This window comes from Molothrus aeneus, chromosome 3 (assembly GCF_037042795.1).
Source record: "Molothrus aeneus isolate 106 chromosome 3, BPBGC_Maene_1.0, whole genome shotgun sequence".
NCBI classification, from domain to species: Eukaryota; Metazoa; Chordata; class Aves; order Passeriformes; family Icteridae; genus Molothrus; species Molothrus aeneus.
This window is the reverse complement of record NC_089648.1, coordinates 1,964,482-1,986,020: the sequence shown is the minus strand read 5'-3', so window position 1 is coordinate 1,986,020 and position 21,539 is coordinate 1,964,482. Positions and strand designations below refer to the sequence as shown.

The 21,539-nt window shown below is 46.9% G+C and overlaps 1 protein-coding gene across 2 annotated transcripts in view; it reads left to right on the top strand.

The window, feature by feature from the left end:
• Window positions 1–21,539, top strand: part of BMP2 (bone morphogenetic protein 2) — a 200,569-nt gene that overhangs the window by 138,055 nt on the left and 40,975 nt on the right. For both annotated transcript variants that reach the window (XR_010783296.1, XR_010783295.1), the window contains exon 5: window positions 20,470–20,599. The gene's annotated coding sequence lies outside the window, so the exon portion shown is untranslated. The remainder of the gene's footprint in view (window positions 1–20,469; window positions 20,600–21,539) is intronic.

Below are 21,539 nucleotides of genomic sequence, written 5' to 3'. Positions count from 1 at the left end.
GATTGTGCCACTTGTCCAGTTGGGCAAACACCTGCATGTGACCAGAGGCTTCTGCGTTAATCTCACCCTCTTGCAGTTCTGGGTTATCCTTTCATGTGAGTCATAGTTTGTATCTATACAAAGAGAAGCTTTAAACTGCCTCAAGTGAGGTATTTTTCCAGTGCTTTAGCACTAATTAATCATTAAAGTGCCAAGATCAAAGGATGGGGAGCTACAATGTTGGTATGTTCTTATGATCACACTGCGGCCAGTTCCTCATAAATCCCGGTATTTTGTGAGTTTCAAATCAAATCTCCCATGGAGAATGATTTGGCAACAAGATGGTGGGCTGCTTTTCTTTGCACCTTTCAGAAGTGAGGGGAGCTTTGGCTCCATGAGGAATGCAGGGTCAGCCCCACAACAAAAAGACCAACCATTATTTGGGACATCTTGGCACCCAAACAAGCCAGTGATTTAGGCACGGATATTAAAACCCAATCTTATGGAGAGTCCCTGTCCTGAAGATCTGGTAGCTCAGTCAGAGAAGCAGAGAAATGGTGGGAGCCTGGAGCCTATCCCAGGGGTAACTTAAGGCAGTTAAGGGTGTAAACCTCACTGTGAGCCAGCAAGACTTACTATTGAAGTGCTTAAGTTACTTCTGAAAGTGAAGCTTTTAAAATAATGCTGCTGCTTTTGAAAGAAACGTAGCCTAAGGCCGTGACTCCATCGAAGCATGAAGCTCAGTGCTCAGTGGCTGTGGCTGCTGCCTGCTCACCGGGACAGCCAGCCCTGGTACCTGGGCATGCTCCAGCTGCAGGCAGAGGTGTGGGCACGGCAGAGGCTGTGCCTCGGCTTGCTCTGATCCCTGCACCTTGCCAGGGCCGGCTCGGGGTCCTGCCTCCTGCAGTAGCCACAGGGCTCACTTTCCCTCTTTGGTGGGGTTAACTGGTGTGAAATCTGCAGCACCCAAGTGCTTGGGATCTGGGGAAGACTGGCTCTAGTGCCCATGGCTTATTACAGATTGAGAGAGGAGCACAGGGAGTGCAAACAGGTCCTGCTGCTGGTGCCCACCCGTGCATGGGAGCACAGGGAGTGCAAACAGGTCCTGCTGCTGGTGCCCACCCGTGCATGGGAGCACAGAGAGTGCAAACAGGTCCTGCTGCTGGTGCCCACCCGTGCATGGGAGCACAGGGAGTGCAAACAGGTCCTGCTGCTGGTGCCCACCCGTGCATGGGAGCACAGAGAGTGCAAACAGGTCCTGCTGCTGGTGCCCACCCGTGCATGGGAGCACAGGGAGTGCAAACAGGTCCTGCTGCTGGTGCCCACCCGTGCATGGGAGCACCCGAGTCCGGCTGCTCTGGAGGAAAGGCAGGGGGTGGTTTTGCTTCTGTGGGGACTGAGCAGACCAAAGGGCTGGGTGTTTTGTGAGACTGGGGAGCAGCAAATCAGAGGTGAGGCTGGGATTGAAGGAGGGGCAGGGCAAGACAAGCACAAGCCAGCAGCACAAGTAACAAAGCATCTGTAATATTAACGGCCAGTAATGGCTGTCCTAGAAGCAGATGATGGAATGGAGCAATAGCATTTCTGAAGTATCTTTTTTTCCACAATATGGGATGCTTGCAAAGGCCACTATTCCACCTCTAAGAGAAGAAGAATTCCTTTTTGCTCCCTTTCATTCTTTCTCTTGTGGGACGCCTGGGACTTGACAGCATGGGCTCTTGTCCAACATTTGTTCTGACCTAGATTTTAATCTCTGCTTTTTTCCCCTTACCTTCTGCTTAGCTGGCTACTACCTCTAGAAGACACACATATAATCTATAAAACATTTGTGTTTCCCAATAGTTTTAATTTCTGATACTCAAGGCTGCAACAAAAAGTTTTAAATTGCAGTGACCACAAACGTTTTGGGTTGCCAGGGCCACCTTAATAAGTATAATTGTCAAGGGATGTGCAGAGCTTTATTTTATAACCCACTGGCTGTGACAGATCAAAAGCAAAGACAAAAGGAGAGAACAAACTTACACCCTGGGAACACTGGTACCTGTCAGTGATGCAGGGCAGGTTCCTGGAAGAGCAAAGATGCTGTGCAAAGTCACAGGTCCTGGTAACCTGTGCAGTTTATTGAAAAAAATTTTGGTAGGAAGAGTGTTTGGTAGGAAGCTGGAAACACTGCTTTTCAGAGGGAAAGGCAGAGCAGGCCATGCCCTGCTGGGGGTTAGAACCACCTGCTTGGCACATCTTGGTGCTGCCAAGGAGCACAGCCTTCCCCAGCAAGGAGGGGAGGGCTGAGGGAGAGCTGAGCTTTCCCAAGGCATGGAGCTCTGCCCTGCTGGCTCACCTGGCCCTGCTGCAGCCAGGCAGGCCCATGGGGACAGGTGCTGGGGAGGATTTCCCAGTGTGTGCCATGCTCATGGCAGCCCTGGTCAAACACAGAGAATTCCAGCACTCGGGCAGCCCTCAGCAGCAGCACTCGGGGCTTTCTCCCTCTGCCTGCCCTCCAAACCCACGTGTGTGCACACCCTGCATTCTGTGGTGGCTCCTTGCAGAGAACCAGGTGATGGTGCAGCCCCACCGCCCCTCTGCTTTAGGTGTGCACCACCCAGTGCAATTCATCCGCTAATCCTGGTTGATGAGCCAGAAAGAATGTTTCAAGAATGTTTCATCCCTCGGTAATTTTGTTAACCTCTCCTGGCAACAAAAAAAAGGGCAGGTAATGAAGTTGTTTGAAAGAGTGCAAAACCTAGAGAGTGTTTGGGAAGGGTTGGGAGGCGGACACAGGACTTCTCCACATGGCTCCTCACTTCATCTGGGACGTGGAAAAAAAGCCCAACCAACCTTGTGGGATACTAATTCAGTCCTTGGTTTCTTTCTTGTATCAATTCCGCTAACTGTGCCTTAAATTTGGGCCAGATGCACAATGGTTTTGTGATGTGGTACTGTGGGGAAGTCTGGGCTGGATCTAACAGAGGCTCTGCTAAGAGGGCTGCTCCTTCAGGGAGCTTGGGATGTTCCAGCTATTCCCAGTGGAATGCCTTCAGCAGGAATGAAAGATTGGGGGTGCCAGGTGGGTGAGGTGACTGGGGCTCTGTCAGTGTGGTGAGGGGAGCAGAACACTTTCTGACACGCTGGCTTTTGCAGGCCTTCCCTTGTTTGGGCAGAAACCAGCAGGTTTTGTTCAGGCTCATTCCTGAGTCAGCTGTGTGCTGCTGCAGGACCATCCATCCATTGCCAGGGCACGTGCTGCTCCTTGTCCAAATGGACAAATCAGGCCAGGGGGATCCTGCCCATCGCAGGGCTCATGCCCCAGCAGGGCTCAGAAGCAGCACAGCTCACCAGTGCAGTCAGCACTCAGCACCATCTCACAATCCAAACCTCATCACGAGACCATCCTGCTCCTTTCTGATCATGTCACATCCCCAAAGCTTTGTGGAGGATCAACCAAATCTCCTGTGTTTTCATTTGCTAAGCTCAGTCAAGTGATACAAAGCCCAGAGTGCTTTTTCTGCCAATCTGAATTTGCAGTGATTAAATTGCATTCTTGTGAGGGTTAATTTTCATGGACAGATATGAATAATTATCTGTTAATATGCTTAAGAATCATAAGGAATATTTGGTAGTCTTTACAGCTACTTAGCTAACTGAAATTGGCATAATTCTTTTGAATTTAGGCTCTGTAATTCAATGTTGTCTCTTTTTTTGTTCTCTTCTAACAATCTGATCCCTGTCTTCAGATCTTTTCTCCTTTTACCCATTTTTTTCTTAGCTCAAATTGTTTTGTCATCACCTGTTCTTAAATCTGCCAGATGATACAGAGATTGAGAATGTTGAGATGACTGAAAACAAGGACCCTGTGTGTGTATTTGTAGGTATAATTTAAAAACAAAATTCAAAAATACCCCCCTATGGCAGTGAGTTCCTCATAGTATAAAATTCCTACCCTTGTTGCTACTCTGCAGGAATTTGGGGCTGTGAGTGAGCAAAGCCACCTCAACATCAGCCTGTTGCACTACATGTGCTTCATGTAACAAATAAATGCATCTTTATTTATTATATATTTAAAAGGCAAGTTATTGGTGTTTGCACAGGACTAAATGACTGAATTCTACAGCTAGTGCAATGCAGGGTGGTAAATTGGGATGCAACAGTTCATGTACTGTGCACAAACCATTCCAGTGGAACACAGAGTTTGCCCATTTTTCCTCTGCTTTTGATAAATGCAAATAACTTGAAAAGTTCTTGATACAAGACAGAACCAATTTCACTAAATTTACTAAGAATTAAGGGAAATACAGTCAAATATCCTCAAAGAGTAGCATAAACCCAGTAACTTGTGACTCGAGACTGAATTACATTCCAAGTGAGACACAAGATCTATTTATTAGACAAATCTATTTCTGCCTAGGATTCATCCAGGGAAAAAGTTCTTTTACAGGAGAAACAGTTTAAAATACAATTTACCCCCTATTTTTATCTGTCTTGAGGCCCTGTTAGCTGAGGAGCTGTGGTGCTGATGAACTCAAATTTATGTGCTCACAGGGGCATCGGCCATTGCTGTGTTCATGAGCCTGAGGTGGTACCAGGTGAGACCTTTACCCACAGCTCATTTCTTCTCCCCAGTTGCTTGGTTCTTGAATCCCTCAAGGAGGCCACCAGTAACTGGTCCCTGAGAGGCTGACACCCACACTTCCCTTTGGGATGTGATGGTTCCAGCAGGGTCTCACCGAAGCCCTGCCCACACAGCCCTCTGTGCCGTGGCAGATGGGAGATGCTTCCCAGCTGCTTTCCAAAGCCTGGCTCAGGAAGATGTGGAGAGGCTGTATTATCATTTCCCTGGCCACTGCAGGTGCAAAGAATTCAGTAACAATATTTGTTCTGGAGCCAAATTGCTCTCAGACTGCCTCTAATGTTTATTCAGTTGAGGAGAATTACCCTGCTCTTGGGCTGTGCAAGTCTCTGGGTAAGAATTCCCAGACAGGGTATTTTTCTTCCTTTTATTTCATTCCCTTTTGAAACATGTGTCTAGACAAGTGACAGGCAAACATCAATGGTTTGGTTGCATAGTTGAATCGTACCTGAATATTTCCTCCCTCTGGAGGAAAATCCATCCCCTTGAATGCACTGGATGCACCCCAGTTCCTGGAAATTGGGCTGGGAGCCTCAAGAGAACAGCCTGCCTTGGGAGCTTTTCATCTCCTCCTGGTGTTGGGAGTTCAAAGACCTTGAAGCCATAGAGCTTTTGCAAATACTTTGCTCTTTGGATTCCAGATTCTGTTGCAAACCAAGAAACAACCAGTAAGCACAAAATGGTAAAAAATTAAATACATATGTATATTACTGGCCAACCCTCCAAACCTTAACATAACAGAAAGCTGTTCTTAGTTAGAATTAAAAATGCAGCTTGATAGCAGGAGAGGTGTTTGAATCCTCTTTAAAGCTCATTTAGACTTGGAGCTTACTGCCAGTAGCAGCCTGCCTGGTGCCTGTGGCACAGAGCACTGCAGACATTGCATATTCCCATGGAATGGGCCATGCAGGACATTTTACTGGAAAAGCTCATGGTCATGGTCCCAGGCTCTTTGCTGAGCTGGACAGATGCAGTTTGACAAATCCATTTGATTCCAGTAGGATTTCACATGGGTTAAGTCTGTGGCTGGCTGATGGCAATATTTGCAGTACTGGATCAATACCTACCTGCTCTAAAACAATGGCAGAGCCAGGGCTGTTTACTGGAAACTGGTAATTAAGGGTGAGTGAAGGCAGTCAGGAGTCTGTTAGATTGTCTGTCCATCCATTTGGTTACTTATTTGTCCAGCCAGTGCTGCAGCTGCTCCTACCCCCTGGGCAATGGACAACCAAGTGTTTTGGTAGAGTCTGTCTCATTTGTACTACGTCATAATTTAAAAAATTATTTTGGATGTGGGTTTTACTTTAGTAAGTCCTCCTAGGAACATGCTCCACTTCAGCTGGGGCACTTCCCTCAGGTTTTGTTCTGCCATGGAGGGAGGAAGGGGGTGGGAGAGGTCTGGTTCAAAAGGCAGAGCTTTGGCCTCTCCACCACACAGCAAATACCTGGGCTGAGCCAAAGCACCTAACTCGGTGTGGGAGCAGAGGTTCACTGCCATAAATCAGGTAGGAAAAGGGAAAACCACTGATTTCTGCCATCCAGCAGCTCATTCCTGTTCTTATTCTCTAGCTAGCCATCCATAAAAAAACTATTGCAAGACTTGACTCTTCTCTCCAGAGCCAGCAACATCCCCTGTGCCAGGTGGAGCAATAATTCAAAATAGGGCAGACCTAGGAGAGAGTTAGATGGAGTAAGGAAGCAAATTCCAGAACTCCAGCTCCACTGCACCTGGTTCCTTACTGCTAAAGGCTGAGTAAGGAGAAACTCAATATTGCTGCTCTGCAGCAACACTGGAAGATTGTAATTTCCATTCCATTCAAATTTTAACATGAAAAAAAAGTATTTATGTGGCTTGGTAAGTTCCACGCGTCCTTCCCACCTGTTTCCATTTTAATGCAAAAATAGAAACTCTTTCGTTCATATCTTGTTTCCAGGTTGGCAGAAGTCCCTGGGTCGCTCAGTGCTATAACTTAGAGTGTGATGTAGCTCTGTGTCTCTGTCTAAAGAATGAAAGAGGAACTCTTTAGGCAAAGGCGTGCAGTGGTGCAGGGCTGGTAATAGATGCCATAGATGGGCTTAGGCTGGAATGAGAGCCAGGTTCCCAGCTACTGTTTGGAAAGGACATCAGAAAATCTGTTTTTCAGGGAAAAAAAGATTATATAAAAATTATGTTGCTGCCTAAGAAATGAATGCTTAGCCCAAAAGAATGCAGGTAACCACAAAGACCCTCCCAAAAAACCTGTCCTTAGTTGAGTGTCACAGATCCAAGGGAAGCCACTGAGCCACCCCAGCCTGAGGAGCTGCTTCACATACAGCTTGTCAACATGGAGAAAAGTTCTTTTCTAAACTGTGGGGGATGTCAAGAATAAAAGACTTTAGTGAATAATCCTGAATAAAGAGCAAGCATTTAAACAAAGAGGCACTGTGGAATTTACAGACAAATGCATGAATTGGTCTGTTGTAAAATGGATGGCATTTTACTCAAGGGTGCAGTAGACACTTCCAGCCTTTCAAATCTCCACCAGGTGTTAGAGGCTAAGTGCTAAAGAAGATAAAAAAGGGAGATGCTAATCAGTGATGGGATTGGATCTGTCCTGAGAGTTTTGATAGGTTCACGCTGGACATCAGGAGGAATTCCTTCAGTGGTAAGGTTGGTAAACATTGCAATGGGCTGCCCAGGGAGGTGGTGGAGTCAGAGTCCTTGGAATTGTTGAAGAAATGACTGAATGTGGCACTTGGTGTCTGGTTGACAGGGTGGTGATCAAGGTTGGCTCAATGATCTCAGAGGTCTTTTTGAACCTCAGTGACTCTGTGATAGGATGTGTGATAATTGATGCATTATCCTATCTCCAGCACACCTGGACTGGCTTCAGTGCTGAGATCACTGTCCTGCAGCAGGATGGGGAGATTCAGCTGGACAGTCTGGAAGTCCCTGCACCTCCATCCCTTCCCACCCAGCCACGTTAGACCTCCCTTTCTGTGCACAGAAATAACAGCTCCAGCATGGCAGGGTGCTGATGTCACATGTGCAGTTCCTACTGCACTGCAGGAACACTGATTGCTTTTATGCTTTGGAGTCAATGAGAAGAAGAAAAAAAAAAAAGTAAAAAAGAACTCATTCTGCCTCAGCTCTTTGGCAGAAGAGCAATAATTTCAGTTCACACCCCCCACCAGTGCTCTGCTGGGTTACAGCAGTGCTGTTGCCTGCCATGAAACACCACAGCTGTGCTCTGCTCCGCCTGAGACAGGAATGAAATGTTCTCTCCTCCTCTTCTGTTTGCAACACGGGCAACAGGATTTTGGATTACATTACCTGAGTGGTCAACATCCAAATGATTTGTCCAGACATAGTGCAGCAGGGCAAAGAATCCCACCCAAAAAACCTGTGGTGTTACTTCAAATATGTATCTGAGTATTTCCATGCTTGCAGCTCTCCTGTGTAGGTGTCTAGTGATTCCCACTGATTACACAACCAGATGTTTTATTTTGCTCTTTAAAAAAAAAAAGAGATTCAACACATTTTTGTGACATGTTAGATCAGCTAAAATAACACATACAATAACCCTGCCCTGATTGAATTTAATGCCACCATTCCCTGATTCAGGATTAGGTCCCTGTGAGGAAAAGTGGAAGTGTATGGAAGTGGTTGGGACTGTAAATGCAGTCCCTCCACACTGGGGACACACTGATCTCATTTAGTACAGAAATAATATTTTTCCATGACCTGGATGTACACAGATGGTCCAGTCCTGCACAGTACAGGCAAAGGTCCCGCTGAACTAAGAAGAGGAAAATCAGGTTGAAGATTTGGGATTGCAATTGAGGTCACTACAGCAGGATCAGTGTGGTTGGAAATATGCAGATATGGTAGTTTTTCTTTGGAAAAAGTTGTGGTCCAAACATGGTGCTCAACTCTGAAGAGTCACAGCAAGAACTGTACAATTCCTGCAGTAAATCTTGGCTTCCCTTCCACTGAGGCTCTCTGCAAGCACCAGGGTCATGTTTGTGATACAATTCTGCAGTGGATTATCTGCATGTCCAGCAAACAGGTTCTCCAGGTGCAGAGTGGTGCACGGAGCAACACTCAGAGAGGTAACACTCAGAAACTCCTGATAGCTCCACGTGGCACCACAACAGAGCCAGGGCAGGGTCACAGTGCCCAGGGATGCTTCCCAAACACAGGGCTTTCAAGGATGAGGCACAAGCTGAGCCTCAGGTGAAGTTTATCACAAGTTTGGCCCTTCCTGCCAAACCCTGGGGCAGCAGACTGACGGGGAAGTGAGAATGACATGGGGTAACAGAGCAGAGGTGACATTTAGTGACACAAGGAAATGGCCTGGCAATGCTAACTGCCCTGTGGGGTTTCACGCTGCCATGAGGGATAAGCCTCCAGGAGAACTGGCAAAGGGAAAAATCTCTTCAGACAGAGTGTGCAAGCAGGGCAGTTTCAGGTGAACTCACTTCCAGTGTAGCTGAGAATTCCATGACAGGAGGGAGCTGAGAGCAGCACTGGGCATTTTCCAGGCACATCAAGCCAAGCCCAGCTCTCAGCTCTCCTGCAATTGGGCATTCAGGACACATTCTGTGGGTTTGGCTGGTGAACTTGAGGGATTCAGTGCCAAAGGTGTGCAGTTCACCTGTAGACAGGAGTGATTCTGTACCTGGCAACAGAAGGCACCAGTGGAGCTGAGTCTTTCTTACCCACCTGTGTCCATGGTCTGCACAACCAACAGGGACAGACTGCCAGTTATTAAACATAATAAACCAACAAATGGCATATCCCTGTTTGGGGAATGAAATACTTGACACACCAGATGTGCCTTCTTATCATTGATTTCTCCTGCTTACCCACTCAATATAACATATAACATATAACATTTTATCATATTCTCTGATAACATGCGCAGAGGAGTTCAGAGAGTTGTGCCAATAAACATAAATGCCTAAAAACTGTCTGAAACAAGGCTTCATGATAGGAGATGACAAAAGAAAGTCCTTTCCTGCAGCTATAAGGGGTTAAAAGCTCCTTTTTGGAGGATGGGTATAAATCTCTGAACCTTCACAGTCACTGGAGGTCACTGGTGGGTCCCCTCAAGGCCTTGGCTGGTGTCTGCCACACGTCTTTGTGTGAGAGAGGTTCATGCATTACTTAGAACTGAGCTGTTGTTGAAATACTAATTTGATAGTGTTCATACATATTCATAAGCAATAAACAGTCTGGAAAAAAAGGTGAACAGAGAGAAGAGAAATTTTGCAGATGATGCAAATGTGGCCACAAAGCATGGCTGAAAGGGTCCATGGTGCTGAGTGGCTGGGCAGTGAAATGGCTGATGCAGGGCAGGGTCAACACAGGCAGAGCACGTGCACAACACTCACCCTCACTGTACGTCCACACAGATGAGCCCTAAAAATAACATTGAGCAAAGAGAGCTCTGCAAATATCATTTAAAGTCCATCAGAAGAGACAACAATCATGTTAGGAATGACCTGGCAAAGAGGCAGGAACAAATCAGAAAACATCCTTACAGCACTCCTCAGTGAAACTGCATCTCCATGCTAGAGTTTTCTGGCCAGGGAACTCCAGAAGAGTTGGGCTGAACTGGAAAGCACGGGAAGGAAAGCATTCAGGATGAGGAGAGATGGGCAACAGCTTCCACAAAGATGGAAAAATAAGCAGATGAGGAGCCTTCAGGCTGGGAAGGGGTGACAGAAGCAGAAGGTTCAGTAAAGGTCTGTCACATCATGACTGACACAGAAAAAAGCAAATAGGAACTGGCTGTTCACTGGTTCTCCTAAGAATTAGAGGGACCTGGCGGTGCTGTCACACAAGAAGGTTTAAACCAACAGAAGGAAGTACTTTTTCATACAAAGCATAATTAAATTGTGGAACTCATTGCCACAGGATGTTGCGGAGGCCAAAAGTTATAAATGGCTTGAGAAAGGGATCAAAAACATTTGAGGAGGATGGATCCATGGGTGGCTGTTAAAACACACTGGTCTGGAGGCAGCCTCTGCCTCGGGAAGTCCATAAACCACGGATTGCCTGGAGCGAGGAGGGTACAGCAGGGGAGGGATGGATTCTGCACTGCCTGCATCACCTCCTGGCTATGCTGGGAGATGGATACTGGGAGATGGATACTGGGAGATGGATACTGGCCTATGTGGCCTTTGGCTGTGACATTGGTCAGGTCCCAGCTCTGCTGTCTCTTCTTATCTAAAAAAAAAGCCCCAAAAAGCAACCAAAACACAACCTGAAACAGAAGAGGGGGAAGAGGCAGCCCCAGCCCTCCACACACTGTTAGTAGGCAGCCTGGTAGTTGTTTTATTTTCTTTAGAGTGGACTTTGTGTTGCAAGTGGCAGGAAGCCATGAACCACAAAAATAAAATAATTCTAACCCTAGTGCTAAGTAAGGAAAACAAAGATGGCTCAGCAATTAGCAGCATTATATATGTTAGTACTAAGTAACAACAGATGTCAGGACTTGAGCCCTTTGCATTCCTCACAATCCTACAGAAACCAAAGCCTTTTGACGTCGCTATACATTATTGCAGTTATTCTGGGGCTGGGAGAGCAGCAGAGGCTCTTTGAATGCAGACATGTGTAGGTTGCTAGGACTGGTTGGGTCTTACCTGCCTGTCCCTCCCCATCCCGTGTCCCTCTGCTGCCTTCCCGGGCTGCGTGTGCTGTAAACCCTGCTCTGCAAAGACATGCGCTGGCCATGAGTCATTAGCAAGCATGCGAAGCTAATTGGCAAAATACTCATAAAAGATTTTGAAGGTGGGTTAATTACAATTCATTACACTGTAAACTGTCCCCAGGCTATTGTTAAAAAATGCAGGAGTTTCAAGGTCCAGTATTTTATGATTCATTTTGCCATGCAGTGAAAAACAGACTCTATATCAAACTACATTCATTATAGTTAAGACCACAAAATCTTTATTGGTTTTCCCAACATTCCCTCCTTGTTATATGCATTCATATGGACTGCACATTTCTAGCAATTGGCAAGAAGGCATGAAATAAAATTTATTATATTTTCTTACCTTCTACTTGATGCAACCGTAAAAACTGCCTGTTGTCTTTGCTTTACCTCTTCCCAACTCAACTTGAGCTGATAGGATGGGACACTGAAAATAAACAGAGCAATGACTGGGAACAGCTTTGCCACACTGATGATTTAGTGTGACCAACCTGAATGCTGCATGTGCACTCAGGAACCTCAGCTCCAAAAGGATACTGGTAATGAAATGGAAATAGTTTCTCCATCTAGTATAATAGATAATTTTTAAAAAATCCAGAACAGACACATTTTTACCAGTCACTGGTATTTCCAGATGGAGGCTCTTGTAGCTAAACCCAGGATGCACCTTCAGAGGGACAAAGCACCACTTTACTTACATGAGTGATACTCCCCACATGCTCTGCTGGACCTTTGTCTCCTCAGAGCCAAATTCTCCAGCTTATAAAAAAAGATAACAGAGCCTTTGACTGTCTTTGCTGATGCCAGGACTGTCAAATACTAATGAGTAACTTGGTATAATTCTCAATACTGCTGTGTTGAGCAAAATTTAATAGAGGACCCAGCTGTGACCCCTGTGGGAGCAAAGCCAAGCGCTGCTCATCAGTGCCACCTTTGTGCCCTTCTCCAGGGTGCTGCTTATCTCCTTGTGCTGGCTGGCACTTGGGCTCTCCTTTCAGCCTTAAATGGTGCCATTCAGCCAGGCTTTGCTGAGCTCTGCTTCTGCAAATCTAGGGGACTCTCTCTCCTGGGCTGGCCCTGCCTGTGTGTGACTGCACCCAGTCCTGCTCTGCAGGTACAAATATGTCCCTCAGAGACTTGTTGTGGGCATTCCTGGCTCAGCCAAGCTAATTCTGGGGTTAACACATAAGCATATCATTATTGCAAAGTAAATGATGGAGGTAGCCAGGGACTGTGGCTCTCCCTCATGAAAAACGTTGATGACATGGATGGATTTGGTTCTTTCAGTTAATATTTTACTTTTTGACTTTTTTGAGGTGATGGGGAGAGGGGGAACACTGAAGAAATCTCTCACTCAGGCAATCATTGAATTGCTGGTGTTTGTTTTTTCTTGTTGAAACCTCTAAATCTTTCAATGAAATGGGACATTTTTGGAGGCAAAGTTTTTCACTCAATTGAAAAATGCCTTCTCCATTACGAAAGAATATTAATAGCAAAAACCAACCCAAACCCTTCCAGCTTGAAATTGGCCCCATGGGAATATCAGTTTGTTCTGGTAAGACTCTGTAATGGATTTATTGCAGTGTGCAATGTTTTTGTTTGCATTAACGTAGTGTGAAGTGATAAATATCTTGGGTTCGTTCTTTTGTCTGAGGTTTCTCTAGGAAACTGAATTTTCTTAAATGACAGTCACAACTGCCATATTTATTAGGACCAGGACTCTGGTTCCCGGCAGAGACGTGCAGAGAAGAGAGAAAACTGACCTGAGCACTTGTGACACTTGGCCTGGGTGTTTTGCCAGGCTCCACATCTGCTCTGTCACCCTGGGGCTGATCCCTTCCAATGATGCCACTGGAAGCTGTGACATCAGGACTGAAGCTCGAGGGGTCACCTGCAGGATTTACAATGGGGACATTTTCCTACTGGGAGATGCACCACATGGATGTGCCTCTGCTTCCCCTCCTGAAATGGTCTGGTGGGGACCAAGAATTGAGCAAATCCCAGTTCTTGGGATTGGTTTTCCCAGTGCAGCAGCCAGAGCTCAGCTGGGTTTTCAAAGCTGGCGAGTGTTGGGAGCAAAGAACTTGGAAATCAGGGTTTCAGTGACAGTGATATTTATGGGTACTCTGACTAATCTCTGTGCCTGGGACCTAACAACTATATCCAAAAACATTAGCAAATATTCTTTTGCCTTGTTTTGTTTTGGTAAGAATTATAGCTGTTCCTGTTGCCTTCTCACCTGGGAGCAGCACATGGAGCAACTGTGGCAGCTTCACTTTGTGACATTTAGCAATGTCAGTGCTGTCACTGAACAGATGGAGCAGTGACTGAAATGGAAACAAAGGAGGAACAAATGAGTGACCAAACTTTTCCAAACTCTCCCAGATATTTGTTTCTAGTGGTGGAGATATTTTGCAAGTGGCAGGTGTCAGTATATTAAGTACTGAATTCTTCATTCTCCCTTTGGCCTCATTATAATTGTGGTATTTGTTTTTAAACTAGGCTGACCTTTTTCATCACTCCTTTTTAGGGCCATACCTCTGTCAGGCTCACAGATGCTGAATTTGGGCAGGACCTTTTAGCCACAATATAATCTATAGTATATAATATATAATACATGAAGCTCCAAAATTTCAGAGGCTCCATTAACAGTACTGTGCAGAAATTGGGATTTTTGCCATTGGCTCGATTGGCTCCAAAATTATACTCTTGCTGCTCCTTGGAAGTCATCTTTGATTTGGAAATGATCTTGACAAGTGCTGTGATCCATTGCTCTCCAAGGGGGTTCCTGCTACTTCATTGTTTCAACAAGGCTGTAAATAAGAGAAGAGCTTTACTCATCCAGTGCTCCTCTGGTCCCAGCTCAACTCAGAGTACTCAGCAATGGGCAACAGCAAAATGTTAATCAAATTCCTTTGAATCTCAAAACAAATGTTGAGTAGAGCTTCTTCAAGGCTGCAGAAAAATCTCCATGGGAAACGGTCAACATTTCTATTTAATATATTGTCTCAACATTTGGCATTTGTGAATCAACTGGTGAAGGGTTCAGGAAAATAATTTTTTTTAGATATTAGGAATATATCTATGTGAGTTTATACACATAAAATGTAAACATCCTTCTATCTCAGACAGACATACCACCTAGATAAGGTTTTTCCTTGCCAACTATGTGTGTGTATATGTGATATTTATATATGATAAGAAGAAAGTTTGTAGCCAGTTCCAGCTGGGAGCCAGTCACCTTGAAGGAAAAGCTGGTTTTCACTTGTTTGTTTAACAAAGCGCATTTTAGCAAATGGGCTCTCCTCACCAGGAGCTGGACTCCCAAAATCTGCTCTGGGATGTTCTGCCTTTGGGATTGGCCATCCCTGTAGGTGCTTCCAGTCACTGCCATCCCTTAAGGTCTCTGGACTTTCCCATGCAGGTGTTTAGGGAGAGAGCTGGGCCCACCTGGCCATCTGTGGAAAAAATCCCATTGACCTCAGCAAACCTGGGTTTCACTGCCAGTCCCTGGAAGATTGTTACAGATATGCAAATAAACACTGTCCATCTCCCTTAATTAAAGCCTCCCCCTTTTGCACTGTCCATGGTATTAACCTGCAGTTCTTTCAATCCCTGCTCTCATTCCAGGCCCAGTGGAAGAACCCCCCTCCTTTGCTTCCACTGAAATTCCTCCAGGCTGGTGGAAGCACACACTGAAGGTCCCTCATACAAAGTGCTTCCCCCAGTAAATTCAAATGGATAAGACATCTCACAACTGGCTTTTATAACCTCATAAAGAGAAAAGTCTGGCTCAAAGCTGCTGACTTTTTCTCTAGCAGAGAGAACTGCTGAGGGATGTGCAGCACTTCCCCTCAGAGAGCCAAACCCTGCAACTCAGAGCAGGGAAAAGTGTCAGAAATGGCTGCACACACGAGGCACCACAGTCACTGTCCAGCTGTATGTGACAGCACAGCCACCACGTTTGGGCCCAACAGCTTGCCAGCAGAGATGCCATCTTTGTCTTCTTTGACAGCCTTGATGGGATCACTGCCATGAAGGCACCTGGCGCCCTTCAGTGAATTCAGGTGTGACCTTTCCCACTGAGAAGAAGGAGCAGCAACACAGGATTTGCTCACCCTGTTTATGTCATGAGGAGCACCTCCAGGCAGGGCACCCTTACAGCACTGCTGTACAAAGTCTGACAGAAGGCCTTGCCTCGGCTCAGCCAGTGATACATGGAGGCAAATAGCAGTGCTTGGCAGGCTGCAGATTTCCAGCTAGAAATCTAACACCAAATAGTTCTCATTCTCTCCTGCTCTTGACACTTGGCCTTATTTAGGACTGTTTTGTTTTGGTTTGTTTTTCTAAAGAAGGTACAAGAGCAGATCCTGAGGGGCCTCTATCTCCGATTCCCATTACGGTTTACATTTCACTCACTGGCAGACTGTCTCAGAAGTGTCCCAGGGTTTCCCCTTCAGATTTTAAAACAGCAGAAAGCAAGACAGCATGACCTCTCTCTGGTCCTGGAGCTGCAGCTGTAATCAGAAGCTTTATGATGAAGTTCAGCTGGGAGAGCAAAGGAGAAGCAAAAAAAAAAAAACAACCAAAATGCAAACCAAAACAGGGGAATGCCATCAAAGTCTTTCAAAGTCAGAAATTCATTTTACCTTTGTCAATGGCTGTGGTTTTCAAGGATAAAGATCAAAGTGCTGACCGTGGGCAGAGCTCTGAGGAACGCGGAGCTCAGCCTCTGGAAGCCTGGCATTAGTGCCACAGTTAGACTGTGTCTAGACGGGCACGGGCTGCTCGTGCCAGCTTTGGCAAACTCGGCACCCAGCGCTTGCATCAGAGCTGGAGCACTGACAGTGAGGCATCCAAACTGCAGAGGGGAGAGAGCATTCAGACTCCAGCAGAGTGCAACTGGACAAAGGAAGTTTAGGGGAAAAAAGGGACAACCAACCAAAAAAAACCCCACCCCCAGAAAGACAGCTGAGATGCACCCCATCTTCCAGGTTTTTGCCTTGTGATTAATGTACACAGAAAGCTTAGATAACTGGGGGAAAGTAATGCCAAATTTTTATCAATACAGATGAGCTGGCTTCATATTTCTCCAGCCCTTTCATGTGGAAATGAGGCTGCATTTGATGGGGCCAAGCCCATGTTTGAAATAGCTCAGCTGGGATGTGCTCGTGGTGAGGGTTCAGGTGCCTGTGCAGAGAATCCTACAGCTGGACCCTTCATGGGGGCAGAGAGTGCCTCCAGCTTCCTGCCCTTTCCTTTCCCTCCTGGGGAGGACTAAAGCTCTTGCTCTGTGGGATAAACACCCACCAAGCCTGAGCTGATGGACTGTGCAAGGGACAAGGTGGGTTTGCCTGCTGAGTTCCTCCACATTCCCTGGCACATTCCCTTACAGATACCCCGCTGCTGTGTGCCAAAGGAGCAGGTGGGTAAATGGGGCAGGACACACACACAGGTTCAGCAGCTCAGCTTATTGCACCTGGGGCCCTGCACGTGGCACCCTGTGCCTGGCTGAGCCCGAGGCTGTGCTGGCCCAAGGATGGCACACAGGCTGGCACAGGGATGAGCTCTAGAAGCACTGCGTGCTGCTGGACAGCCCCACCACCATCTCAGAGCTCCCCGGGGCCTTTAAAACAAACATTGCTCCTCCGGCTTCCACCAGCCACAACAAGTTCAAAAGGAACTGCAGATTGATGTGGGCAAACACAGTCTCCAATGGATGGAGACAGAGCAGAGGAGACATTTTCACAAAGCAGCTGGTTTCAGCTGTGCTTCACACCGGGGAATGTGCTGCCTATTGTCAGGAATACGGGGTAGGACTTGCTGGAAACAATGAGCTCAGAGCCCGCGCATTGCTATTCTCAGTGCTGCTCCTGACTCACCTGCATGGCCTCGGGTGAGTTACTCCAGATTTGTGCCTTAGTTTACCCAGTGGTAGTGGCAGAGATAGTAACAGTCTCACAGAGTGCTGAGAGAATTAGTTAATTAATATTTGGAAAACAGTTTGTGCCTTGACGTCTTTGTGCCTTTGCTTACCCATCAGTAACATCAGAGATAATAACTGTCTCATGGAGAGGTACGAGGATTAATTAATTATTTGAAAAGCAGGGTGAGATTCTTGGATGAAAGGTCCTATGTGAGTAAAACATATCATTAAAAACATCTCCTGCTCCTCTGTGAAGTAAAAATAAAGCTGTAGCTTCTTAGTCATTCAAATAATTAAACCATAAATACTGTTTATTTTAATCTTCCCTTTAAAAAAATAATCTAATCTAGGCAGTGATACCAGCTAAATAATGAAAAATGTTTCAAATTCAGGAGACCTATCAATTTGAAGAGCTTGATTCTTAATTGCTTTTTGATGTCTATCAATGGAAAGTGAGAGCAATTGTATTTACTGATGCTGGGGCAGCTGGAAGGATGCCCACAGCTCCTCTGCCTGCTCTCTCTCCTGGGCACAGCAGCTGTAGCTATGCAGGGTTTCTCACACTCTCCTATTTGACTTGCTAACCAACAGGGAGGTGCAGAACAGCCCATCTTACAGGCATATGCCAAAGGCAGTTTCCCCCAAAACCAGGGGTGCACTGAAGCAGGGCTGCAGGAACAACTTCTCCTCCCAGGAATGGTGGCAAGGGGACAACTGGACCAGGAAAAGGCACCATGAGCCCTCGATCCAATCAGCCCTTTGCACCCCGGGCAGCTCACACTGCTTGTCTCTCCTGAAGCTCAGCACTGAGTGGGTCCTGCACAGGTCCACAGGGAGAGAGACCCCCTGCAGTACTGACCAACACTGCACAGGAACAGCAGGGCAAGGGATGGGGTCTATATTTAAAATCATCTTTTATTTAGAGAGGTACATGATAAATGTGAAAACCCGTCTGGGGACTTACTGTAAATTGGGGCATAAAATACGTGCATTTGGCCTATGTATCTCTCTATGTCTCTAGTTTTTGTGCCTGTTTTTGTTTTACAAAGCAGATAGGTGAAGCAGAGGCTTGAAGGATCAAGTTTTTAGTTGAAAGGAGCCTCTTTTAAGGTGTAACTACTGCTGGGAACCTGCTGTGCTGGTCACCCCAACCACCACACCACAGAGCCTCCCCCGAGCTCCGAGGGCCTTGTCTCACCCTTTCCATGGCCTCCCACTCCTCACTGCCCCAAGAAGATTTTGCAGCAATCACCAGTAGCCTGTGTGGGAATGGCAGGAGGAAGAAAGGATGTAATTGCCTTCCTGAGCCCCAGTGCTTTCATTAGTTAAATGTCCTCCCATCTTTCCACGCTAGTCCAGCTTCTACTGAATTTTCATCAGGCCAGAAGAGGCCTTCAGGGCCATGTGAAAGCAGCCATCAGATAAAAGCGATTGGCACCCTCCTTATGCGGCAGGCAGGGAAGCAGACACGGGCAGACTGGTCCCACAGGAAGGAGAGAGAGGAGGGACCCGGTGACTCAGAGCTTTTGACTCCCAGCTGTCAGCTTGAGACGCTGCTCCAGCCAAGCATAAAAGCACATGGTTATCTCTCAGCTCATGAATAATCCCACTGATTTAAGCCATAAACTCCAGCATCCAGGCCTTCACTGTCTGACTACGCTCACCAGGAGTGGATAAACAGGAGTACAGGTCTGGATATTCCTCTTGATGTAGAGGAATGGCAGCAAGTAGAAGTTTCCTTGGTTCAGGTTTCTAAGAGAACGAGCAATGGGATGAAGAAGTGGCTTGGTCCCTGATGGAGGTCTCTCCATGCTGGACATGAGTGAGCTCAGCACCTTCCTCACAATCATGCTGGATGTGTGTTTGTGTGTGTGTGTGTGTGTGTGTGTGTGTGTGTGTGTGTGTGTGTGTGTGTGCGTGTTGGTGCTGTTTGGTGACATTGACCTCAGTGGTGATTCCCCAGGCATGATGCCCAGGTGATGTGATCCCAGTCCCCAGGCTTTGCTGGAGGTGAAAGTGGCATTTGCACATAGGATGACACCCAATGTCTTCTCCCAACTGGGGTTACTGAGTTCTTCATCCCCGTGCCCATGGGAAATGTCCTAATTGTGAAGGAATCTCACTCACAATCAGAGATGTCCCTCAAAACTCCAAAAGCCAGTTCAGGGTACAGTTCACTCCCCCACAGTCCTTCTGGCTTTTTCTTTCTAGCACAGGGCTGAGAGATCAAGGGAAATGAAGGAAGTTCCATTCCTGTTGCTGATGGCAGAGTGAGTGAAGCCACCTAAATTATGGTGGTGCTGCTACCAGATGGTCGAGCACAGTTCCCTTCTATCAGACAAAGTAATAGCTTCACAGACAAAGTAGAGAGGACCAGAGATACCAGAGCTTTTGGGAAACACATCCCATAGCTGACTGAAAAGTGTGTTTTACCTTCATCTGTTGACACAGGATTTTAGCTGGATGTCTGCTGTTAGTCCTTCCCCAGAGGGGAAAGGTGGAAACTCTGAGAAAGACTCTGAACCCAATGAAAATGGGGTCATTCTGTTAGCAATTTAAAGGGCATGGTGTGGGGTTATGCAGACTGGGACAGGAGCTGGTGGTTTAAATAAAATGTTCAATAAACCTGTGCAGAGCCCATTTTGCTTCTATTTATGAGAAGCTTTCAGTTTGGTCCTTTGCAGCCTTGTGATCTCTGAGCTGGAGATGTGTGAGCTGGATGGACCAATCCCCATTGCCTAATATGTCCAAATATTCTTCCTGCTCTGCATCCATCTGCTGCCTCATGTCATTATGGCATGCTGACATGAAAGCAGAAGGTGTGAATGGAAAGCTCCTTCTGCTGGCTTTAGCTCACGACAGCTCAGATATGGGTGCAATGCTCCCCTGGACACTGTGAGGCTCAGCATGTGCTGGAACACATTTCTGGGGCTGAGCTTCCAGGGGGGCTCCTAGGTATAAAAATAGGCCAGGCTTCCCTTATGTCTTCCCAATAACTGACATTGAACTGATCAAATCTCAGTTAGGAAGGGTGGCCCTTATCCTCACTCACAGCTCTGGGGTCTCAGCTCCTGGCTGGTTTCTGAACCAGTTCCCTCTGAGACAAGAAGTTCTTTAAGAATCAGTGGCCAATACTGGATGAAATTCATCCACTTGCATTTGGTTGCAGGTTCCCCTAGCACAGATGCTGGAGTTTATAATCTGCATTTAATTTCCCCCTCTTTCATTTCCCCCCCTAGGAATACAAGGGGAAACAAAACCAGAAAAGGACAGAAAGGATGGAGGAGCCCCACTTGTGCCTGGCAGCTGGGAACTTGGCAGTCTAACTCCTGCTCCAAGCCCTTCCTTCAGAGTTCTGCCTGACCTCAGGTAAACTGCACCACAGCTTCCCCGTTGCCTAGAAATAGTTAAATACACCACTCATTCCAGAGCATTTACAAACCTACAGGTGGGAAGCATCACCTTGGAGCCAGGCACCTGTAAAATTGCTTGCTAAGGTATGTGCTCCCAAATTCAAGGCATGGAAAACCCAAGGGTTTCATAACAAAATGTGGAAAACCCCCTACAAATATTCCAACACTCCCTTTTTCAGGCCACACCCCAAAAGCAAGTGAGACTATAATGGACAAATCCTCCTCTGGCAGAGGGCAGAGCCAGAACACCCTTTGCCCAGTCTCAGCCTAGTCCAGCCCATGCAAGATGCCTGTGGGAAGAGGCTGGCAGGGCCCAGCGCTCATGGCCCTGTCCCTTTGCTCATGGCAGCAGTGCCAGCTCACAGTCTCGCTGTCTGCCCATGGCAGACGGCTGTCTGAACCTGGGACCTGGGAAAATGGGGATAACATCAGGAAAAAACAACAACACCTTACGTAGCTGCTGCTCCATCTCACCCTGTGCTGGGAGATCCTCCTTGCCATGGACTGAGTCAGCGCCTGTCCTGTGGTCCTCAGCTCTCCATGGAGCTGCTGCTGCTCCAGGCTCGGGGCTCCTGGCATGTGGCATCCCACGTGCTGTGTCCTATCTGCTGCCACGGGCAGCACTGGGAGCAGAGGCTGTTTGCACCCTGTTTGGGCTGGTTTGGCCCCTGTGTGGGTGTGAATGCAGCTCCCCAGTGGGTCAGGATGGAGCAACAGCCCCTGCCCAGGAGTATTCACTGGCTCCTTTGAAAAATCTCCCCAGATGTTCATGGCATCTTAGGTTACCACAAAGTATCTGCCTGGATCTGGGCTTTGATTCTCCTCTCTGTAGCTTTATTCCAGGCTGGCTGGGGCAGTGCCTTTCCCTCAGAGACCACAACTGACAGTTCTCCTCT